The following is a 20,105-nucleotide window of genomic DNA, read 5'->3' as shown; positions in this document are numbered from 1 at the left end:
CGTAGCTTTGGCCTCACCTAAGTGTGAGAGTACTTCAAGAGAGACGGTCAAAGAGTTAAGTAAGGGGCAGATTGAAGGGTCTTACAACCAAGAACGGAAGTTTGGTAAGGGAATGGAGAGCACCAAAGGATTTAAGCAGGCGAGTGACCTTCTTAAAAAGAACATTCTGGCTGCATTGTGAAGAAAGGATAGTGTAGGACTGAGGCTGGAGATAAGGACATCCATTTGCAGGTTGCTGCAGTAATCCAAGGAGCTAATAAAGGCCTAAACTGAAGCAGCGAGGACAGAAAGGAGGGGAAGAAGGAAATTAGAGAGGCATTTGGAGGTAGAGTTGGCAGGACTTGGTAACAAAATGAGTTAAAAGAGGAAAAGAGTCATTCCAAATTCCTGTCTTGAGCAGCTCAATGAAGGCACATTCCCCAATGATTTGAAACATACAAAACCTAAAAGATCCCATCACCAAAGATCCTAACTATAAAAAATGTTAAAGGAAGTCCTTCAGGCAGAAGGAAAATCTAGCAGGTAGGTATATGCCTTCACACAAAAGAATGAAGAGCATCAAAATTGTTGACCACATAGATAAGAAAAAAAAAAAAAGGAGATAAAATGGAATATTCATCCAAAGGAGGTAGAAAAAAAGAGGAAAAATGGAACAAAGAATAAAGGGGACAAAGATGTCAGTAAGGATATAAATGCCTTAACACAATCAACCAAGTTGACCTAATTGATATTTATAAAACCCTCCACAGACAACAGTAGAATATATATTCTTTTCAAGTGCACATAGAACATTAACCAAGACTGCCTACATCCAGAGCCATAAAACAAGTCCCAAAGAATGTAAAAGAATTTAAATGATATAACAAATATTCTCTAACCAAAATAGGACTAAATTAGAAATCAATAACAGAAAGATATCAGCAAAATCTTCAAATATTTGGCATAACACACTTCCAAACAATCCATGGGTCAAAGAAGTCCAAAGGGACTATAGAAAACATCTGAATGAAAAGAAAATATAACAAATTGTAATTAGGCATAAACACAGTACTTAGGGGGAATTTATAGCACCAAACACCTATATTAGAATAGAATAAAGATTTCAAGTAAATGACTTTAGTTTTTATATTAAGAAATTAGGAAAAGAAGTGAAAATTAAGTCTAAGTAAACAAAAGAAAGGAATATCAGAGTGGAAATCAATAAAGTAGAAAACATAAAACATTAGAAAAAAAATATCAAACCAAAAGCTGGATCTTTGAGATTAATAAAATTGATGAATCTCTAAACAGACCAACCAGGAAAGAAGAGAAAAGACAAAAATTCATCAATATCAGGAATGAGAAGGTAACATACCTACAGATTCTTAGATACTAAAAGGATAATAAAGAAATATTGTTAACAATGATGTCAATAAATTTGACAACTTAGATGAAATGGATAAATTCCTTAAAAGACACAATCTACCAAAGTTCACACCAAAAAAATAATAATGTGAATAATTCTACATCTATTAAAGAAATTGAATTTGCAGTTTAAAAATCTGACAAAGAAACCTCAGCCCCAGATGGCATCCTTGGTGAATTCTACCAACCATGAAGGAGGAAATAATACCAAAGAGTTCTACACAAAATCTTTCAGGAAATTGAAGGGAAATATTCCAACTTGTTCTATGAGGCTGGAATTACCATGCTACCAAAACAAGACAAAGATGTTATAAGGAAAGAAAATACAGACCAAATTCCTCCCAAACATAGATTCAAAATTCCCAAAATTTAGCAAATTGAATCCAATGCTATGTAAAAAGGATAAAACACCATGATCAAGGGGGATTTACCCAAGGGATTTAACATTTGCAAATCAATCAACGTAATTCACCATTTTAACAAGCTAAAAAAGAAAATAAGATGATATTTATAGATGCAGAAAAGATATTTGATAAAATCCAACACACATTCTTGATTCAAAACCTTCAGCAAACCAGAAATAGAACAAACCTCTTCAACCTGATGAAGGGCATCTACCAAAAAAGCCTACAGTTAATAGCACACTTAATGGTTAAATACTAAGGGCTTTCCCCCTACAATTGGGAATAAGTCATGCACACTCGCATCACCTATTCAACATTGCACTGGAGGTTCTAGCTAGTGCAACAAGATAAGAAAAAGAAATAAAAGGCATCCAGATTAGAAAGGAAGAAGTACAGCATCTTTATTCAGAGATGACATAATCAATCCTCTATGGGGGAAGTTTGTTAAAAAATCTCCAAGAAAGCTACTAGAACTATGAGTCCAACAAGGTCACAGGATACAAGATCAAAACATAAAAATTCAATTGCACTTCTACTTATTAGCAATGAATAATCAAATATTGAAATAATGCCGATTACAATAGGAAAGAGTTAGAGATAGACCTAATAAAAGATATGCTGAAAACTACAAAATATTGCTAAGAAAAGTTAAAGATCTAAGTAAATGGAGAGCTATACACCATGGTCATGGGTCAGAGACTCAAGGCTGTTAAGATGCCAATTCACCCCATGCTGATCTATAGATTCAGTGAAATCCACGTCAAAACTCCAGCAGCCTTTTTTTATAGATATTTACAAGCTTATTCTAAAGTTTTTGTGGAAATGCAAAAGACCTAAAGGAGCCAAATGACTTTGAAAAAGAAAGCTGAGAAACTTACACTATCTGATTTTAAGATTTATTATCAAGATAAAATAATTAAGATAGTGTGCAGTTGGCACAAAAATAAGACAGATAAATCATTGAAACAGAATAGAGACTCCAAACACAGGCCCACACATGATTTTCAACAGGTATGCAAAGGCAATTCAGCAGAAAAAAGGAAGTCTTTTGAACAGATGATGCTAAAACAATTGGGTACTTAGGTGCAAAAAAAAAAAATTTGACTTTGATCCATACCTCACACCATATATAGAAATTAACTAAAAATGGATCATAGACTTAAATGCAAAACCTAAATCTAAAGAACTTCGGGAAGAGACCATAGGAAAAAACTGTGAACATGGGTTAGGCTGGGGTTTTGATAGGAATTGCATTTAATCTACAGATCAATAGATACAATACTAAAAGCACAATCAAAGAAAAAATGATAAAGTGGACTTCACCAAAATTCAGAGGAATTGGAGAGGCTAACATAAATGATCTTAGTACAGTGTACCAAGTGCCATGGGAGTATAGCGGGATTTGTTGGTGGAATATCCAGCAATAATGACCTTCTTCTTGTCCCTAAAAGCTCTCCCTTTGGCAACCATTCCACTGGTACTTTGTAGCAGCCACACATTTGGGTGAGATTGATCCCACCCCAGTCCCAAGGTGGTCCCTGCCCTGCACAGTTTCCTCTGTTGTACCTCACACTAACTGATTCCGGAAGAGGAGGGAATGCGGCCGACCTAAGTCAATCAGTGCATGGATGCTCTTGTCCAGCCCAGATCAGCCCAACCACAGTGAGACTTAGGGCTTCTGCTCAGTGGCTGAGGAAGACGACTTTCTCTCTTCTGCGCATGGATGAGCAAGGATGAATGTAGTCTCCATAGCTGGTGGCGGTCATCTTGCCTTTTTGGGAGAAGTTAGTCTAAGAACAAAGCCAACACATGAGAGGAGGGTGGAGTCTAGAGAGCTAATGATAAGCAGAGCCAGAGTCCTGATCAAGCCATGTCTGAAGCTAAATTACTCCGAATTTCTCAGTCATCTGAGACAACAATTTCTTCTTATTGCTTAAGTCAATTTAAATTAATTTTCTTCTGTGAGTTGCAACCAAGGGCATCCTTACTGACATAGGATTACGGAAGAGGGTCCATTGGTTTTGTTGGGTAACACTGGGGAAGTCTTCCCAGAGGGGAGATCATTTGAGCTTTGATTTATAGGGTGAGTAGTTCACCAGGAGACAAGGGAGGTAAATATGACTGAGGCTGAATCTGTCAGGCAGCTGGGAGCCGGGTAGGCCCTCCATGCCCTCCACATGACCTTGAGGGCTGCCTGACTTCCCTCCAGCCCTGCTGCTGAACTCCTTTCCCTCAGTCCTCCCTCCCCCAAAATTCTGCTCATTCTCATCTCCATTCACCAGGCAGCAGCTTATCACCAGTGTGGAGAGATATTAAAGCCGACTCCTTCTGCCCAGGAAATGGAAAGAACCCAGGAGAATTAGCTGGAGAAAACCTATTAAGCAACAAAGAACATACCCAGCTGTCGAGTCATCTTCAGAATTCTAAATCATGCAAGTCGCCTTCTCAGTGGCTTCTCAGCCTGTAAGGGCTCTCCGCTTCAAGAGGGCTTTGGAGACCTGCGGGCTCTGGAATTTTCCCGGCCTGGGCGTGCCTCATCCAGCTCCCCTGTGTGCCCTTCTCTAATCAGCCACAAGTCTTCAACAACAAAATCTACATCGCCCTGAAACCCCCAAATAAGTACAATGAATCCTCTTTCCTTTTGAAAAGCAATCCTTTCCCTCTTGGACTGAGATAAAAATCCAGCCTTTGAGGTGGCCTATTAACTTCCCATTGGTAAGAGTTCCTTCTTATACAGCACAGTATCTCAACAGAGGAGCTTCTTTGCAGCAGCAGCCCAAGAACCAGTCCAGGTAGCACCTGAGGACCAGAGGCTCCAAGAGATTAAATGTCTTGCCCAAGGTCAGGAGGCTGACCCCTGGTGGAGCCAAGATGCGGACACAGGCCTTGGGGGCTTGTTCCTGGACTCCAGAACTGCCTCTCTTCTTACACAAAAATTCTCAGAGAAACCATCTTCACTGTGCCTACCCAATCGCCATACAAACAGCAGCAAACCTTTCCGGAACAGTAAAACACCCTTGCTTCCAGAAATCTGGGACTACCCAGTGGGCCATGACAGGGCTCAGCTATTTAAGTGGGGCCTTAGGCAAGTCATATGATGTGTCTGAGCCTCAAATCTCTTCATGCGAATGGCGATCAGCTGCCTCCCTGGCAGTGGGGAGAATCAAACAGGGTCACTGTGCTCCCGAAGGGCTCTCTGACGGGCTGGCATTCACCCCTGGGCCGGCCTGAGGGGAAACAGCCCCCCAAAACTGGCAGGCGTGGGAGCTAAGGGTTCTAGCAGACCCCACACTCCACGGGGACGATGGAAAAGCCACCCATGGCAGCATGGGGTCAGGGAAAGGGCAACTTCCTACCTGCTCCGTGGGAACCAGAGCTTACACCACGCTCACAGTTTCCATCCTTCTCATGCCGCAGCGATAGCGACCATGCTTCCTTGCCCACAATGGTATCACTGCCTAAAATCACCTCCTCTCTGCTGCCTGGCCTCACCCAGAACAATAGAACAAGGAGGCCTCCTGAAACTAGCCAGCAATGCATCCAGCCCTGCCCAGGTGGGCCCAGCCAGGTCTCCTGCCACAGCCCAGGGTGCCGGTGGGGCTTCCGGAGCTGGGATTAGAGCCCTGCATAGCCTCCCTCCTGGCCCACCTCGTCCTTCCATCCCCCTCTACTTCAGACTCCCCCTTGGTGTCCACCTCGTGCCCCCCTGAGGAAATGAATGAGCAAAGCTACGGAAGTGGAAAAGCTGAGCCTCGAGAAAGGACAAGATTTCCTTCTGAATAAACAGCTACGGACAATTTAAGTCACTCTCAAATGGGTGCCAGCATTCCCAGGGAGCCCAGCATACTTCCTTGGAATGGGCATGACCCCAGTCTCTGAAGTGACAAGCTCATTCCTTCCCCTCACTCCTCAGACCTCCTCCATTCCGTCCCCGCCACCACACGCTGCCACCACCACGCCAATGAGCTTGCTTCGTGCTCCCTGGGTAAACACTTGACGCAGTCTGACAAGAGCCCCTCATCTCTCCACCACCAAACCACCAGCCTACCCACATCGAGACCACCCTCTCTTCTTCCTCTGTGTGCAGAGGGATAGTGTCCCTGCACCACATCCTTTTCTCCTTCTTAAGGACGTGGCTCCTGCCCGTATCCTCCCTCCAGCATCCTTAACTTCTTTTCTACCAAATCCACCCATCAGTATGTACATGTGCTTTAGTATCTCCTGTCTTTAAAAATCCTCTTTCAGCCTCACATCCCCTTCTAGGCACACCCCCACTGCTTCCCTCCCCGCACACAGCAAAACTCCTGTAGGACAATGACTGCTGTCCGGGACCCCACCCACTCACCCCTCATTCTCTCTGCAACACACCCCCTGAGACTGTGCAGATAAAGGAGGTTCATGGCCCCCGTGTTGCTAAATCCAACAGTCACCTCCCACCAGTATTTTACATAGCTGACCATTCCCTCCTTGAGTCATGTTATTCTCTTGGTTTCTCCACACCGTATTCTCCTGATCTGGATTTCCTCCACCCACCAAGCCGGCTCCGCCTCAGCCTCCTCCTTTGTAAGCTCTTCCTCCTTTGACCTTCCAACCTTGAGGGCCTCGGGGCTCTATCCCAGGACTCCTTCTCCTCTCTGTCCACACCAGTGACCACCTCTTGTCCCACGGTCTTAAATTCCATCCATATGCTTCTGGTTCCCAAACCTAGAACGCTGAATGTCCCAGGACTTCTGGATTCAAACACACAACTGCTTAGGACATCTCCCTGTGAATGTTTGCTAAGCACTCCAACTTTGCCTGGGCCCTAAATGCACTCCTCCATCTTCCCCCACCCCCTGTCTTAAATAACACCACCATCTACCTACTTACTCCCTCCAAAATCTGTTGCCCTCTCCCATTTGCACTGCCCAAACCACACGGTCTCTCCTGATTGGTTGGCCCTACTTCCTCTCATGCCTGGTTATAATCCATGTTTCACACCCAATAAGAGTGATCTTGAGAACAACTCAGATCAGGACACGTTCATGATTAAAGTCTTCCAGGGGCTTCTCATCACATTTAAGACTCAAACCCCTTGCCCTGGTTCACAAAGCTACTTGTTCAGACCCTGACTAAGCCCCTACCCTCATCACACCCCACTCTAACCAACACGCCTCCATGCCACTCTAGCACTCTGACTTCTTTCTTCTTCGTACCATGCCAGGCTTCTTCCTACTTTCTGGCCTTTGCACATGCTGTTCCCTGTGACCACCATGCTCTTCCCCAGTCTTTGATCTTGTTACTCAGAGCTCAATTTAAGTCTTTACTCCTCAGAAAGTCTTTCCTCAACCATCCAATCTCAACCAGCCTCCCAGTAACCATCGTATCTCCATATATTAATCCTTGGATTAATATATATTTAATTATATATTAAATATATATATTTATTATAAATATTATTTATTTATAAATAAATAATATTTATATATTTATTTATTATATATTTATTTATAATATATTATTATATATTATAATTATATTATATATATTATTATATATAATATATATGATATATAATATATTTATTAAATATTATATATTTATAAATAAATATATTTATTATAAATATATTTATAAATAATTATAAATAAATATATATAATTATAAATAATATATAAATTATAATTATAAGTGATTTTGCTTCTTCATTTGTTTGTGGTCTGTCACCCACTATAATTAAAGTCCACAATAGCAGAGACCTTATCACTTCATTCAATGCATGCTTTCACAGTGCTTGGCACATAATGGATAGTCAATGACTATTGGTTGGTTGAATGAATAAAGCGTCCTGGAAGGGCCTATTTTGGTTTTTCAAAAGGGTTTTTGGGTTGGCAAGGTCATAATTAGAACTAGGTACTGGACAGAGTAATATGCAAAAGGAGAGAAGCTGGGCATAGAAAGAGTTTAAGGAGTCTGATGCAAAAAGGGAAGGCCAGAGGGCATACAGCCGAGATGGAAAAAACCCCAAAAAGATGACAGAAATCATTAATATCTACAAAAGGCAGGAAACCAGTATTCTTGCAAACTCTTTATGATCGTATAAATTGTATAATGCTTTTGGAGGGAAATTTGGTGGAATCTACTTTAAATAGTCAATGTTTACGTCCTCTGGCCCAACATTTCCACTTCTGGGAGTTTATCCTACAGAAAAATTCCCACAAATGCATAAAGAGATATGTACACAGAAACATTCATTGTACCATTGTTTGTAATGGCAGAAACTGGGAAACAACCCAAATGTCCATAAATAGGAGGCTGGTATATAAACTATTGTATCACACAGGAGACTACATATAGAAGAACAAGGTGATTATAAAAGGCAAACACATAATGAATGAATGGAGGTGGAACTAAGACAGTGGCAGAGGAAATGGAGAGAACAGGATGGACATGAGCATATGGATGAAGAGACAGGGTCCACAGAACCCATGCCACAAAATTTAAGCCTGGTTGATGGGGAGCCATAATGGTATACTCACATTTCACCAGACTGGAACCATGAAATAAGGTCACATTTCATGCAAATACCCAAAGGACAATTAACTGTCTCCCATAGATGGTGGTTACCCGTCTAGCCCTACTCTTTTCTGGCCACTCAGCCCCAGTGTGACAAAAGCCTTTTCCTTCATTCCCCACTGCATAGCAGACACCGGATGCCAGCAACACCCTTAGGGTCAGGCAAAAGGGGCCCTGCCTTGGCACCTGCATGCGCACACACACACACACACACACACATTAAAGAGCACAAGTGACCCCACAGTTTTCCTAGGCATATCACCAAGAAAATAGAAAACTATGTCCACACAAAACTTGTACATGAACGCTCACAGCAGCACTATTCATAATAGCCAAAACATGGAAACCAGGCAAATGTCCATCAGCAGTGAATAAACAGAATGTGTTCTACCCAAACCCTGAGATCTTACTCAGCCATGAAAGGGCTGAAGTACTGATCTGGGCCTCAACATGGATGAACTTTGGAAACATTATATTAAGTAAAAGAAGCCACAAGAGGCTACATAGTATATGATTCCAGTTATATGAAATGTCCAGAATAGACAAATCCATAGACAGCAAGTAGACAAGAGGTTGCAGGGACAGGGGCTGAGGGGGGAGTGAAAAGTGACTGCTAATGGGTACAGAATTTCTTTTGAGGGTGATAAAAAAAACACTATGAAATCAGTGGTGATGGTTGCACAACTCTGAACATAACTAAAAGCCACTGAACTCTTCACTTGAAATGCATGATTGTACGGTGTGTGAATACAGTTATAATAAAGCTGTTCTCATAAAACGCACACACACAGGCACCTTCCTCTCTCGGGAGCACGGCTCAGTGCTGACACAGTACGAACCACAGCCCTGAACATCCTCTGTTGTGACTAACGTCTCTCCATGTCTCTTGCCCGATGGCTTCCAGACAAAAACAATGAAGCCAAATGCCAAGACAGCGTGTGGGTTGTGGCACAGCCAACACTGGAGATGAACCTGCCTTAGAGGCTAGGGAAGATGGCAGTGGAGGAGTACTTAAGGAAAAGAGAAGACAAATTAATTCATTTGTCAAATCCTTCCTTTTAGATAATATACCAACATACCCTTTACCAGGAGGCTGAGTGTTCATTTTCTTGCTTCTCTCCCTGTTTCAATTATGACTGTGAAACTATTCCTAAATGAGGGGACTGTTTGCAACCATTGATGACTGAGGGATATTTTTCAATGTAAAATCATTCATAGTATGCTCAAGTTTATAAATAGGTAGGTCTAGGTGTAAATGCATAAAGCTTGGTATACCAATTCTTCACTTTGGCCTCCAGAGAGACACTGAATACTAGAATTGGAAAGAATTTTATTTTATGAAAACATGTAATAAGATTTAACTGAACTTTCATAAAATAAAATTTTAAATCACCAACTTTATTCTAAAATTTTGCTTTAAATTGTCTCTATTAATTTATGTAAATGAGTATTTTGTTTTTTATTTTAATAGGTTATTTTAGAAGAAAAGAAACTTCTTTGAAAACATATGGAACTTAATTTTAATATTTTAATGTTTTACATTTACTCCGTCTCAGATGTTAATGAAAAAATTCTAATTCTGTAAGTTCCAGAAAATGTTCTTGGTACTTTTATATTTCTAGATCCACAGCACACAAACTAGGTAAAATTGTGACCAAAGTAGCCAAAATTTGTGATTTTACTAATGGAAAGGCAAGAAAAATACATTTTATGGAAAGCTATCTAATAATTTATGAATGATATTTGCCTTTATTATTTAGCCAATCATCTCTGACCCATCAACAGAACACACAGACAGGCACAATAATAATTAAATTCTATCAATTTTGATATTTTGCCAACTTTGAGTTACACATTTTCCAATTTTGTCATTATAAAAGTATATTTGCCAAAGTGGGAGGGTAGACATTTTATTCAACAGTTATAACTTTTAAATATTTAGACTTGCAGTGTGTAGGCCTCTTGCCCCAGCCCACAAACGGGAGGGCCGGCCCCCCGGCTGTGCCTCCAGGCGCCCGCTGAGGGAGACAGAAGGAAAGCAGACCAGAGAGAAACAACTCCAGCTCCCAGAGACGGGGCCACCCCCAGGCTCACAGACCCCTCAGGACGCACCCCAGCCGCCTACAGCGGGAAGAAAGCAGGCTCCCCAGTAACCAGGAGAAAACCGGCCTTCCTCACCCAGGAGCATCCTTTTCCCGGGACGGTGGGCCCTTCGAAGAAACCCCAGCCCTGTTAAGAGAAGGTGCCCTCACTCTGTGGCCCCGGGTACAGCAGAACACTTCATTCATCCAGCAGAAACCATTATTCATCCATGAATCATCCGGTGCCATGGCAGCTGCACAGTCCGGGCCCTTGTGCTGCCTTCAGTCTGGTGGGGCGGCAGCGACAGGAGAGCACAGACCAGCCACCCGCAGCCCAGCCGGTCCCGATGGGTGCGCTAGTGCCCGACTGCCCCGGGGCCCACCTCCGCTCCAGACGCTGCGTTAGTGCGCCAGGGTCCTGCCAAGGGTCCGCATCACTCCACTCCGGGTGCCCAACAGGCTCCTGGCCCAGAAAGAGCAAACAGCAGGCTGCAGCTCAGCGACTCCTAAATCCACACGGATTTAAGAAATATTTCACCCCACAAACCACACCCCACCCCCGAGTAAAATGAGAGGATCTCAGAGGCAGGGCTCTGGTTCCAAAAGCTGGTATTACAAAGCAGAACGGACGGACTACAGCGAGTGCACCATGGCACCCTGTGGCAGTCTGATCATCAGAACGGAGCACAGCGGGAGGAGCAGGCTGGGGGGCGATGATGAGCAGGTCTGAGGATAACTCATGGGACACCCACAAAGAGAAACAAGAAAATTTGGGACTCATCCACACCAAGGTGAGCTCACCAAGGGAAGAGGAAGGAGAGAGAACGGAAGGCGAGGGCCTGAGGAACACCTGTATTTCTAGGACAAAAAGAGGGGGAGTCGGAAATAGAAAAGGCAGAACCACCAAAAAAGAGAATTCAAGAGAGAGCAGGTGAGCATATGGGCTGAGGCAGGCACGTCATGAAGGAGAAATTAAAACACTGTGCCCATGGGAGGTGACCTTCGTGAAGCCATGTCACCGGCAGTGGGAGCAGAGGTCAAACTGCAAAGTGCTGAAGAGCGAAGGAGGGGAGAGAACTGAGATGCACCGCAGGGCTCAGCAGACGGAAGAAAAGCTGTTTCAGAACCGGGGAAGACGGAGAACGTGGGAAATCCCAGGGCGATGCAGCAAAATCCTAGCAAGGGTGTGTTAACGGGAGTTAAGCATTGGCAAGAACCAGGGGCAGGCCCTCCACCAGCAAGGCAGGAGAGACCAGAGGAGAATGGAACTGGGGACGGCAGGTGGGCTGCGGCTCGGTCACTCTGGCTGCCATCACTGATATCTGGAAAAGACACATCGTTGTGGCCACACCACCACTGTGTGTCTGGGACCTGAGCTAAGGGGCTGCATGCCCTGAGCCCAATCACTTTCGTGTCATCATCATGGCCTCCTGACCTGCCATGGCTTCAATCTCTCATTCACTCATTCAGCAGTGTATACTGCCCTCTCCTGGTTGACGGGTACTGCACTAAGCGCCGGGAGGACCAGAGTAAGAGGGACCAGGCCTAGGCTGCACAGAGCTCAGAGGAAGCACCATTAAGCAGACTCTGACAGTGGGGTAAGGCTACACAGAGGACACCGTGGAGTTCCAGCACACCTGGGGAAGCCAGCACAGGGGGTAGTAAAACCAGGGACGGAAGGGATACAGAAGCAGAGAGACAACGCCAGAGGACAGGTGGACGGGTGAGTCAGGAGAATGGCGGGGGCAAGAGTGTCCCGGTCAGAGGGCACAGGTCACTCAAGGGTATGGAGGTGAGCAAGAGCCTGGTGCTTCCAGCATCTGGGACCCAAAAGGTTGGGGTGGCTAGAGAACAGAGTGCAAGATGGTCATCCAAGGGATGGGGCTGCGGCCATAGGGACAGAGCCTGCCTGAGGTATTTAGCAAAAAGTACAAAATAAAATATTACCTAATTATGAGTAGAGTCTTCCATAGGTCACCATTTCCTGGGACCAACACAAGCTGTACCTTGTGTACTGACTAGAATGGATAACCTTATGGGGAAGAGAACTGCAATGGCTCAATCAGTGACCATCAGAAACAAGGAAGGAAGGAGGGAGGGAGGGAGGGAGGGAGGAAGGGAGAGGGAGGCACAGGCCTGTCCCGGCTTGGCTTAATGGGAGCTGAAAGTAATTGATTATTGTGTTTTGAGCTAGTCAAGTTCAATCCCATCAGATGTCATGAAAGTGAAGCCCAGGAAGAATGACAGAAGGAAACCAGGTGCGAACATGCCGTGAACTGCACCTGACTGGAGCCAGCACACCCTGAGTGAGGGCCTCCCAGACTCGCCAATTGTCAATTAGAAAACCTGCATGCCACAGTGGGAAGAGGTTCAAGTCCTGAGGTGTGCAGAGCAGCCCCAGGGCCCCCAAAGGGGGCAGCTGAGCCTGCTCCAGGACTGATTCTTGTTGGCCTCTCCCTCCCAGTTCAAGGTCAGCTCAAACCATCTATCATGGAGCCCATGGCTGGGGCCCACCCCCAGAGTGGGTGGGAGAAGATTCTGGGAGTGCCCGAGGACCTCAGAGGGCCTGCTGGGGTGCCTGTGCAAGTCTAGGCCAGCCAGACACGCTGAGAGGGGCAAGGAAGCAGGTAGGTGTGGGTGAGCCCCAGGCGAGCATCACACAGATTGGCATCACACTCTGCTCATAGCTCACGGGTGTGGGTGAGCCCCTAGGCGTCATTGTCTACCCCATGGCCCTCCCTGGGCAGGGTCAAGGTCTGAGCCCTCTGCCCCTGGTGCTCACTGGGACAGGACAGGTGCTCAAGGGAGGCAAGGCCTTGGCGCCCTGCCCTCCCTGGCTGGCTTGGCCAGTACTCAGCAAGATTTATCACACAGTTCCTGGAACATCCCGGATCTGCTTGCACAATGCCAAACCCGCGCCAGTTGTCCTAAGGCCTCCCAACCATCTTGCAGGGGCAGCCGCGCTGTTGCAGGAGACCTGAAGTGCCAGGCCACCACTGGCTCAGGTCTGGGAGTGTCTTGAAAGTCACCAGAGTCATCACGACAGAAAGACATTGCTGGGAATGTCTCCACTTAGCCGGCACAGTGTTCCTTTCTGGGAAGTGGCCTCTGGGGCCTCCGCATTCTGGTACAGCTTGACTCACCTGAACAGCACATGCCAGGTGGCCTAGGCAGGTGGCCTGGCCTCTTCAGGGATGTCTGGAAAAAGCCAGGAAGCAGGGAAGCAGGCCAAGCTCCTGAGGGCTCAAGCTGGGCTTTCTCTGCCACCCACCAATAAAGGGCACAAGGCTCATGCTCCCTTAGGGACATGAAGGACAGGGGACAAACCCTGGCCAGGGCATCAGAAGACCTGGGGCCTCATCCTGGCATTGCCCCCAATTGTTGTATGACCTGGAACAAACCACTTCCCCTCACTGGGCCTCAGTTTCCTCCTCTGTAAGCGAAGAATTTCGAACTAAATCACTGAGGCCCATTACAATGCTTGCTTTCCATGACATCACATATCTTGGTGACCCCCTCAAAGAGTCTCACACCATCCCTGACACAAACCTCCCACAAGTACTGAATCTGGAAGCCATGTAAGACAACCCAATGCAGGACACAGGAAGCATGTCCACCCCTCACCTCTTGAGGGAGCCGCCCCTGCCTTCAGCCAGGACTTCCTCAGGAACTCGGCTTTGGACTCACCTGCAAGGTTAAAACCCTAAACTGTAAACAGGGCCTCATCATGTCACTTGGCTGTCAGACAACAAAGCATTATTCAGATCCTGAATTAGGCCACGACAATGACAGCCGCTAGTTCCCATAAAAGTTGCTAAATGCTCTGTCGCCTGTTTATCAAGTCACAGTTGAGTATGACAAAGGCCAGCCTTCGCCACAGCTTGTCTGCCAGCAGGGATATCCTGGGCCGACACCACAGTCTTTGGGTGCTTCCAGGCAGCCCCACCTCAGCACCAGCAAACAGAAGCCCAGCCAAAGCCCACACCCCTTTAGCCCCTCGTGGGGTCGGCAGTGAGCTCAAGACACAGATGCGCCCACGAGTAGACGGGGAAGCATTGCCACCTTGAAAAGTCCCTTAGACTCTGGGCCTCATTTTTACTTGCTGTTAAATGAGGATAAGAGTAATAATGGGGTCAATATAAGGGATCAAACAAACAGTGCAAAGACAGGTGCTGCAAGCCCAGCAAGAGGGCCACGCACAGGAACGGGTGGAAAGGCAAAGAGGTGTGGAATTTCTCCAGTGGTGTCCTGGAGCCAGCTTGCTAGAGCCAGATTTTTAATGTTTGGAAATTTGGCTAGCCAGTTGACATCATGTTAGTAGCTTGAAATCAGCCATAGTAGGATTAAAACCCTAAACTGTAAAAAATAGTGTTATCAAACATCACCTTATTATGTAAATCACAAAAGTGGTCAAGATGCAGTTTTTCCCCAGAGAGCTAATTGTTCAACATTGCCCAGCACCACAGGATTTAAGTGAGAGTAAAAGGCGTCAGGAGTGAGTCTGCTGTTGCTTCACACACACCTTATACGTCCAGATAAATGTTGACTTCTTCAAGCAGTAAGCCTAGGAGGTCATATTGTTTCTTAACACTTACAACTTTTCCATTTCCACAAACATTTATTCAGACCTACAATGTGCCGGGCACCAGATAAAGATTCCAAAAAAACAAAAACAAAAAACCTTTTCCTGAATTGCTCACAGGATGGTAGGGGAGTGACAACACACACTATGGGACACCCTGGGAGTGGAGAGGTCCAGCCCCGGGCATGGAGGTCCAAGCCCAAGCCACTGGAAAGGGTGCCTTAGGCAGAGAGAATGGCATATGCAAAGGCACAGAGCATGGGTGCTTTTTCTAAAATTCCTCTCCAAGAACTGGTTTCCAGTAAGTTTTAGAGTTGTGACATTATAAGTACCATTTATTCCAGCCAAAAAGTGCACCCCTCACCTTGCCCCCTTTGGCAGACTGTAGCACCAAATTTCCTTTGGCTGTTTATAAAAGACCCAAATCCACTTTCAAGGGGTGAGAATTTGCCATCCCTGTGACCAGCTCCTCAAAGCAAAGAGTACCTCCCAAAGACATCTGATAGAGACAGTGTCCCTGAAGTGTGTGAGCCCAGACTCCCACTGTGACTACCTTGGGTGGCAGCAGGTACTTGTTTGCACAAGACCATTTAAATTTCCATCTCATTACTCAATAACACTTTACAGGGAACAATGAGCATCAACTTTTTTCTCTTAAGACATTTCCATGTCCTGCCTTGGAGAATGCCAGAATTTGAATTTCAAAAATGAAGGCAAAAAAAAAAAAAATCCAAAAGCGTCCAGACAGAAAAACAAGGTTAACTTCAAAGGAACACAACACAAGGTGACCTCATACTCTGCAACATTAAACACTAGCAGACAGTGGAACCAGGTCATGAATCTTATCCCAGCCAAGTCATTGTCCACGTGTAGAAGCAAGCTAATGCCATTCTCTCATTCACAGGAATTCAGAAAGTGTCACCCACATGCCCTTTCTGAAAAAAAATTTTTGAAGGTGCATCAACTGTCTGGAAAGGAATTAAAATACAAACCTCAAAAATGGGGAAGTTGACATGAACATATCTCCCTGGGCAAGGGAAACAACAGCAAAAATGAACAAGTGGGACTATATCAAGCTGAAAAGCTTCTGTACAGCAAAGGACACCATCAATAGAACAAAAAGGTACCCTACAGTATGGGAGAATATATTCATAAATGACAGATCCGATAAAGGGTTGACATCCAAAATATATAAAGAGCTCACGTACCTCAACAAACAAAAAGCAAATAATCCAATTAAAAAATGGGCAGAGGAGCTGAACAGACAGTTCTCCAAAGAAGAAATTCAGATGGCCAACAGACACATGAAAAGATGTTCCACACTGTCATCAGAGAAATGCAAATGAAAACCACAATGAGATATCACCTCACACCAGTAAGGATAGACACCATCCAAAAGACAAACAACAACAAATGTTGGCGAGGTTGCGGAGAAAGGGGAACCCTCCTACACTGCTTGTGGGAATGCAAATTAGTTCAACCATTGTGGAAAGCAGTATGGAGGTTCCTCAAAAAGCTCAAAATAGAAATACCATTTGACCCAGGAATTCCACTTCTAGGAATTTACCCTAAGAATGCAGCACTCCAGTTTGAAAAAGACAGATGCACCCCTATGTTTATCGCTGCACTATTTATAATAGCCAAGAAATGGAAGCAACCTAAACGTCCATCAGTAGATGAATGGATAAAGAAGATTTGGTACATATACACAATGGAATATTACTCAGCCATAAGAAAAAAACAGATCCCACCATTTGCAACAACATGGATGGAGCTAGAGGGTATTATGCTCAGTGAAATAAGCCAGGCAGAGAAAGACAAGTACCAAATGATTTCACTCATCTGTGGAGTATAAGAAGAAAAACTGAAGGAACAAAACAGCAGCAGAATCACAGAACCCAAGAATGGACTAACCACTACCAAAGGGAAAGGGGCTGGGCAGGAGGGGTGGGGAGGGATAAGGGCAGGGAAAAAGAAAGGGGGCCTTACGATTAGCATGTATAATGGGGGGGGGCATAGGGAGGGATGTGCAACACATAGAAGACAAGTAGTGATTCTACAGCATCTTAACTACGCTGATGGACAGTGACTGTAATGGGGTTTGTGGGGGGGAACTTGGTGAAGGGGAGAGTCTAGTAACCATAATGTTCTTCATGTAATTGAAAAAAAAAAATTTTTTAATGGGGAAGTTGAGGTATCATGAAAAGATTAAAAGTGAGCAGTAAACCAGTTAAGTCTAACCAATCATTTATTGATGTAAATATGTTTTACAACTGGATGTTAACCATGAGAAGTGACTGGTAGTTACCTTGGGGGAGGGGTTGGGTGGATTCATTGCTAATAAATAGAAATAGTTTTTCTATATTGACTTGTATGCTGCAATCTTGAACCCACTTATTAGTTCGAGTAGTTTTTTTTGGAGATTCCATCAAATTGCTACATAGATGATCCTCTCATTTATAAATAAAGACAGTTTTACTTCTTCCTTCCTCATCTGGATGCCTTTTCTTTCTTTTTCTTGTCGTATTGCACTGGCTGGAACCCCCAGTATGATGCTGAATAGGTGATGAGAGTGAGCATCGCTCGTTCCCAACCTCAGGGAGAAGTATTTCACCATTAAGTAAGCTATGAGCTGTAGGGTTTTTGTAGATGTTCTTTTCAGGTAGAGAATGTACTACATACCTACTAAAATGGCTAAAAAATTTTTAAAGGACCCTACCAAGTACTGGAGGATGTGAAGCAGCTGAAACTCTCATTCATGTAAGCATGTGTCACAACCTCTCTGGAAAACAGTTTGGCAATTTCTTAAAAGTTAAAAAGGGTTTTACCCAAGAGAAATGAAAGCACATGTCCACCCAGAAACTTGTACATGAATGTTCATAGCTGCTTTATTAGTCATATCCAAACACTGGAAACCATCCAAGTGTTCATCAACGGGTGAGTGGCTAAACTCTTGCAGGATAGTCATACCACATACCAGCATTAAAAAGGAATGAACTACTGATATGTGCAATCACGCAGATGGACCTCAAAATAGTTATGCTGAGTAAAAGAAATCAGACCAAAATAAAAGGATATATACTATACAATTCGTTTATATAGAATTATTGAAAAATGCAAACTAATCGATGGAGACAGAAAGCAGATCAGTGGTTGCCTGGGACAAGGGCAGGGGTGTCAGGGTGGGACAAGAGGAGGGGACAGGAGGAAGCTTTAGGGGGCAGTAGATGTGTCCACTGTGACTGTGGTGGTGGGTTCATGCTGCATACAAATGTCAAAATTTGTCAAATTGTATGCTTTAAATACGTGCGATTATTACCTGCCAATTACATCTCAATAAAGCTTTTTAGAAATGGAATAATAAAATATTAAAATTAAGAGGATATTAGGGCTGCAAGTCATTATTCTTAAAAATATACATAATATAAAAAAATAACTTAATAGCAATACTCTGAAATTATAACCACAAAGTTAGCAAAAACCAGTAGGATGAGGAGAATGTCTTGAAATAAAAGCAGCTGAAGTTCTCATCATAACAGAGAATATCAAAAGTTAGGATTATTCTTGATTTTGATATTTAGAAAAATATGGGTTTTTCTTTTAAGTATGGAGGAACTTCAAGTTCAACAGAAGTTAGCTCCTTAAAACAGGAGGCCCCACTCTGGTTAGCTAGTGGGGCCTCAGTGCTTATCTGTCAAAGGGTGTGGGATGGACCCGCTGGCTTCCCCAGTCACTTACTGTGACTCTTCCAAAAACCCAGAGCCAGGAACCAGGTCAGCACCCCTCCAGGGGACAAATGAGGAGATCTACCAGTCCCACCTTCCCTTTTCTGCTTCATCCCTGCCTCCTTGATGTCAAACTTAACATCGGTCAGCGATCAGCCAGCATTCTCACTGCTGGGTATGTATCTGAAGGAAAGGAAATCACTGTCGTGAAGACATACGTGCACCCCTGTTCACTGTAGCATTATTCACAAATATCCAAGACACGGAATCACCTAAATGACCATGAAAAAATGTGAGATATATATATTATTCAGCCAAAAAGAAAAGGAAATCCTGCCTTGTGCAACAATATGGATGGACCCTGAGGGTATTATGCCTAAGTGAAATAAAACAGAAAGATAAATACTGTATCATCTCACTTACACATAGGAGCCAAAACCAAAACTCACAGAAACAGAGTATGGTGGTAGCCAGGGGCTGGGAGCTGCAGGAAATGAGGAAACGTTGATCAAAGGGTACAAACTTCTGAATAAATTCTGGAGATCTAATATACTGCATGGTCACTATTCTTAACAATCCTTAACAATTTTATACTTAAAACAGTAGATCCTAAGTGTTCTCACCACGCACACACACACACACGCAGAAAGAACTATGTGAGGTGACAGAGGTGCTAACTAACCTTATCTTGTGACAATCATTTTGCAATATATACATGTTTCAAATCATCAAGTTGTGTGCCTTAAACTTAATAGGTGATATGTCAGTTATATCTCAATAAAGCTGGGAAGAAAGGAAAAAAGCCAGCAGTCTCTCAGGCTGGTACCACATATATTGTTCAGATCCATCCTGAGCTTTGAATCCCTTCACCTGAGAAGGCAGGGATTGGCTGCTTTCACATCCGCGGAGGGCCCGCAGCGCTTCCTCGCCCATGGGACCCTCGCGCTAGAACAGGGCGTCGGGCACAGCTTTGCAGGCAGGCACACTGGCCACAGTGCTCACTCTGCAGTCACTACTGTGCCCTTGGGAAGACCCAGATGGGCCCGCAGGCTGTTCCCCAGTTAAGTGGGAATGAAAACGTTTACCTCTGTATGAAAGGCTTCCGCACAGCACCTGGCAAACAGCAGTCCTGAAAGACGCATGATTGTTGTTAAAACCACTGAGGCGACGACTGCTAACCCAGTGCCCAAGAGCTTGAAGTTTGATCAATACTTTTCTTTCATTCATTTTTTCATTAATTCTAAAAGCTCTTTGGGAGGATTTATTTTAAAAATGTAACATGACATCTGGTGTGTGGTGAGCGCTCAGTAATCACTGTACATCCTCGGCCGTCGCCACCCTCACTGGATGCCAG

The sequence above is a fragment of the Manis javanica genome, chromosome 14 (assembly GCF_040802235.1).
Source record: "Manis javanica isolate MJ-LG chromosome 14, MJ_LKY, whole genome shotgun sequence".
In the NCBI taxonomy this organism is placed as follows: domain Eukaryota; kingdom Metazoa; phylum Chordata; class Mammalia; order Pholidota; family Manidae; genus Manis; species Manis javanica.
Note: the sequence above shows the minus strand (reverse complement) of the source record.